This window comes from Acomys minous (genome assembly GCF_964271855.1).
Source record: "Acomys minous genome assembly, chromosome: 19".
NCBI classification, from domain to species: Eukaryota; Metazoa; Chordata; class Mammalia; order Rodentia; family Muridae; genus Acomys; species Acomys minous.
The window spans coordinates 19,978,619-19,984,162 of NC_140499.1; the positions used below are offsets into that span (position 1 = coordinate 19,978,619).

The window sequence follows — 5,544 nt, forward strand, 5'->3', positions numbered from 1 at the left end:
TGAGCCAATCTTTCAGAGAAGGCTGAGGAGGTATCACCCTTCAAACTGTCACAGAGAAAGGTGTGAATGAACCCAAAGACAGAATCCACCTTCCTGGGGGAGAGTGACAAGTTTCCACTCCTCATACCCCTATAAGCCCTAAGGCGATCTGTCCTCCTCTGAAAGTAGCTATTTCATCCAGATATCGTAGCACAGGAGGCAGAGGCAAGACTACTAAGAATTCAAGTATGAGGGTAGGATGAGAAAGAATTAAGGGGAGTAGTTGAGGTGAATTTGATCAAGATATATTATGTAAAATTCTCACATCATTAATAAAAATATTTTTTAAAATATAAAGATAGATAGTTTTTATTTTAATTCTTATTTATGTATATGTGTGAGTATCTGTGTTGGAGGTGGCCACAGAAGCCAGAAGAGAGTGTTGGCTCCCCTGCAACTAGAGTAGCTGTAAGGTAGCTGACGTGGTTACCGGGAACTGAACTTGGGTCCTCTAAAAGGACAAGAAATACTCCTAACTGCCGAGTCATCTCTGCAGCTCATAAATAAGATTTTGGGCAGGGATCTGAGGAGGGAGGGAGGAGGTGGTAGCCTCAGGTAGATGCTGCTCTTGGCATAAATTGCAGTCGATTAGGCATCGGTTCTCAGATTCAAGTTATAAGTGAGAGTTCAGGTAAGTGAGGCCGACATTGCTGCTTTGAACACCTCGGAAGGGGAGAATGGATTTATCAGGGGTGAAAAAGAAGAGCTTGCTAGGAGTCAAAGAAAATAATAAAAAGTTCAGCACTAGGCCTCTTTCTCCCACCAAACGCAAGAGCCGCTCTGACGAGAAGTCCAAGGATCGCTCTAAAGATAAAGGGGCAAGGATCGTGGCTGGGATAAGACTCGGAAGAGATGCAGTGCTCCAAGGGAACGCAGCAGCACCAGCTCTTGGTCCAGCTCAACCTCCAGCACCAGCACAGGCTCAAGCAGTGGCTCCAGCTGGTCCTCTGCATCCAGCTGCTCAGGTAGTTCCAGTACCTCTCAAAGCTCGAGTTCCATCCAGCAGCTCCTCTGGCTCCCTAAACTCATCTCTGCGTAGGCATGACAACAGGAGGTGTTCTCGCTCCAAACCCAAGCCACTTAAAAGAGATGAGAAGGAGAGGAAAAGGCGGAGCCCTTCACCTAAACCCACCAAAGTGCACATTGGGAGGCTCACCAGGAACGTGACCAAGGAGCATATCATGGAAATATTTTCTACTGATGGGAAAATTAAGATGATTGACATGCCTGTAGAGAGGACGCACCCTAACCTCTCCAACGGCTATGCGTATGTGGAATGCGAGAATCCAGATGAAGCGGAGAAGGCGCTGAAGCACATGGAAGGAGGACAAATTGATAGCCAAGAGATCGCTGCAACTGCTGTGTTGGCACCCTGGCCTCGGCCACCCAACTCGGCGATTCAGCCTACCAAGGAGAATGCTCCCGCCGCCTCCCATGTGGCACAGGCCACTCCCCACGGATGAGGAGGAGGTCTCACTCCCCAAGGTGCAGGTCCCCTGAGCCTGGGAGGTCTTGATCTCCTAGATGGCCACCACCACCAGAGCCACACCAGTTCCAAGTCTTCTCGATAAGCAGGGACGTTGATGCGCACCTCTGTAGCTTATGCTTTTGGGCTCAGTTTTATTCTTTCTCTAGCCAAAGAGGATCTGTAGGGAAGGATCCCTTATCAGGTTAGGCTTTGAAGAGAGAAGTTGAGAAATTTCCTCTGTGGCGGGTACTGGCTGCAGAGGTACTGTTGACTCAGGACTGTGCCCATAGAGGTACCCTGTAGTTTTCTGGCTAGAAAATTCACCCCGTCCAGTTCTTGAGAGCTTGTTTGGTGGCAGAGCCTACTGGGACAAGTAAGCCTCCGTATGGCAGCACACCATTTTCCACAGATGACCTAGAAACTGGTCAGATAACCCGGTCACACACCCTTGCTGTTGCTGTGTTGCATGTGTGGAAAGGACCAAGCTGCTATTTGTTAGGCCTGAGTGCTTTTCAACTTCTAGGGTATTTTTTTTTAACACCTTTGAAAGGGTCTTCATATATAGTTGTCTGTCCCTGTGTCTCTGTTACTCTCTGAAGTTGGGTAAGCCACTTACTTCTACAGGGTCCTCGTGGAACCTTCCCTCTCCCCATTATCACCTGCCATTCATGGTGATGTTGCAGGCTAACCTTGGCAGTGTGTACATTACCTTTTTGCTTTAAAATTTTAATTTAATTTTTTACACATTAAATACAATACGCTACACACAGCAAGAAGAACCACAAAATAATACAAATTAATAGTGTTTTGGTTATTTGTATTTGTCAACCTTGAAGAAAGTATCTTTCCTATCTGAGTCTAAAATTCTGAGTGTAAATCAATATCTATCATATCTCATCTCTATCTAATTAAAACATTTAGACTTAAACGAATCTTAGCCCCTAAGCCACTAAACTTAATTGTAAAACTAAACTATCTCGTCTTCAACCCCATCCGAGACTTGAGAAGGAATAAAACTTAATTACTTCAGTAAACTGGAAGTGCAGGTTAGCAGCTTCCCAAATGAGAAGATGACAGAGACAGTTTGCTGTGTAACAGTCACCAAAAACTCTATAATGTTAGAGCATCATCTTCAGCCTTCTGGCTCAATATATCTGACAGACGTATTTGTGAGGCAGGAACTATTGAGGACTTGCTTACTCTGTCTGGGTAGAGTTTGGCCACCGATTCTGCCTGTATACAAACGTGCCCATTTTTAGGCAGAATTCTGTCTGTGGCAGAAATGAGGACATTTTGCCCACTGGCTGGTTTGCCACATTTGAAGCCATCTCCATGTGGTTCTTTGATGCTCATCATCTTCTTTGAGGTAGGCTGGGTGTTGCCAGGAGTTAACCTGTCTCATTGCAAGTGAATCTTTAAAATAATAAAAACATTTAAATGCCATATTCTGTATCTCTAAGGTTTTTGAAGACCTTATCTATTTTACTTTATCTACCTATAGAATCATATCTATCTGGTAAATCTCAGATGTATACTGTTGTGATGAAAATACACTAGTAATTGAGATGACCATTATTTGATAAACTAACAATTAATTTTTATTACTTAATTGGGTAGGTTTTTGGTTGCTCTTTTGAGCTGCAAATGATTATTTTCAATGGGAGTTGGTTATAGTTAGTATTGTTCTTATTCAAAGAGAAAACGAGGTTGGACTCAGGGATGTCTCTCTTTTCCCCTATCTTTCTTTCATTGGTATGGAGATAGGGGTTGGAAAGAAAGAAGGGGAAATATAGAAAGATATAGGGATGACAGGAAAAAAGTAAATTATTGAATCCATACCTCAACTTAAGGTCTTAATTGTTACTCACAAATAAAGTTATTTTTAATTCATTGGTATAGATTTTTGTATACTGATGCAAAATAAGTTTAATTTTGACACACTGGTATGGAATTCAAATGTAAGATTATTCTTCACACACATTATACATATTTCTACTTTAATATGAGGTATTGTACCCATACAACTCAATTATAATACAGGGCTTACTTTCAATACTTTGAAAGTGCTATTGCAGGATGTTTAGGATAATTAAGTAATACAAACTAATTGTTAGTTGATCAAATCATGGTCATGTCAATTACTAGTCTATTTTTACCACAAGAATATAGGTCATAGGTTTAACAGACACATATGATTCTATAGATATATAAGGTAAAATAATTAGATAAGGTCTTCGAAAGCCTCAGAGACCTACAGAACATGGCATTTAAAGGTGGTTTGTTTGTTTGTTTTGTTTTTTCTGAAACAGGCTTTCTCTGTGTAGCCTTGGCTGTCCTGGACTCACTTTGTATAGCAGGCTGGCCTCAAGCTTAAAGAGATTCACCTGCCTCTGCCTCCTGAGTGCTGGGATTAAAGGCATGCACCACCACTGCCCAGCTTAAAGGTGTTTTATTATTATTATTATATTAATGATTCTATGACAACAAGACAGGGTAACTCCTAGCAATACCCAGCCTTCCTCAAAGAAGATGTTGCACACCAAAGAACCTCCTTATGGAGAGGGCTTCAAATGTGGCAGACCCTTTTGCTTTTAGTGTATAGTCAGTACTATAACGTTTGTTTTGGGTTTTATATCTTTGTAGTATTTTAGATACGGTTGTGTTTGTACTTGTGTAAAGAGAATGGACTGTGTTGAATAAATTTAGGATTAAAATGCAAACTGAAAAAAAATAGAGTTTTGACTACAGACTACTGTATTTTCAAGTTTTAAATTTTGCCCTATGCCTGGAGCCCAGCTCACTCCCCTTTTGCCTTCTCTGAGTAACCCAGCACCAGCTACCCTTCTTAAAGCCTGTCTCTACTAGTGTCTCTGCTCTCCCTCTTCTAGCCAAATTTGCTACTCATGAGACTCACTGGCACCCTGGTCCCAGAGTTGAACTGGATACCTTGACTTATTTTTACACAGGCCATGGAGCTGCGTCAGAATCGCAGCTTTCTCATGTGTGACACCTTTGAGACAGCCTGAGCTGTCCTCAGTTGGCTATATAGCTAAATGTGACATGGAATCCTCCTGAGTGTTAGGATTACAGGTATCTGCCACTATGCCCAGTTTACATGGTGCTAGGAATCAAACCCAGGGCTTCGGGAACTCTCCTTTTAAGCTATATCCTCACCCTCACCCCTACCTAGCAAATTTGGATGCTAAACAAGCCTCTACATAGCTCCATCAGAGGACTTTTAGTGGACCTTGTAGCTGCCTTTCACCTAGACTTTTGCAAGGGCTCTTCCTCCATGTTCCAGACACAGGGAAAGATGGGGAGAGTGAGTTGTTCCTTGTTGCCCAGCTTTGTACAGCAGAGTTTTCGTGTAAAGTGTGTGAAAGATGTTTAGTCTTCTCTTTCCTCACCTTCACTCTAAAACACTCCTGTGATGTCTGTGTGCTCATGTCTAGGTGTAGGAGAGAGGACAGACAGAGAGATACAGAGACACAGACCTGGTGACCATGGAAGCACTAGACAGAAGAAATATCTTTGTTCAGGCCTGCTATAAATATTGAGATGAGGAGCCAGGCGTGGTGAAACACGCCTTTAATCCCAGCACTTGGGAGGCAGAGGCAGGTGGATCTTTCTGAGTTCCAGGCCAGCCTGGTCTACAAAGAGAGCTCCAGGCCAGCCTGGTTTACAACGAGAGCTCCAGGCCAGCCTGGTTTACAAAGAGAGCTCCAGTACAACCAGAGGAGATGCTGAGAGCATCTGCTGGAAGAACCTTGCTTGGCTCAGGCAGGCTCATCTCCAAATCCAGTTTTCTCTCTCTTTTTAGTCACTAGTGTAAGGGGTGGGCTTCAGCCTTGTCTTGGATGCTTTCTTTCTTAACTTAGTTCAGAATCTACACAGTGATTCTACATATCATGCCATTTCCTTTGCATGTAACAACTGTTTTATTTAAATTCTTCATAACCATTTTTATTGTTTTCCTATAGGAAGATAATCAAATGAGAAGTATAAATATATTGTGGCCATCTTTACTTGATAAACAC

At 42.6% G+C, this 5,544-nt stretch overlaps 1 pseudogene across 1 annotated transcript; it reads left to right on the plus strand.

The window, feature by feature from the left end:
* Nucleotides 1–341: 341 nt before the first annotated feature.
* Nucleotides 342–2,751, plus strand: LOC311590118 (annotated as a pseudogene). The gene has a single exon. The product of its transcript is annotated as an uncharacterized misc_RNA (transcript).
* The last annotated feature ends 2,793 nt before the right edge of the window (nt 2,752–5,544 follow it).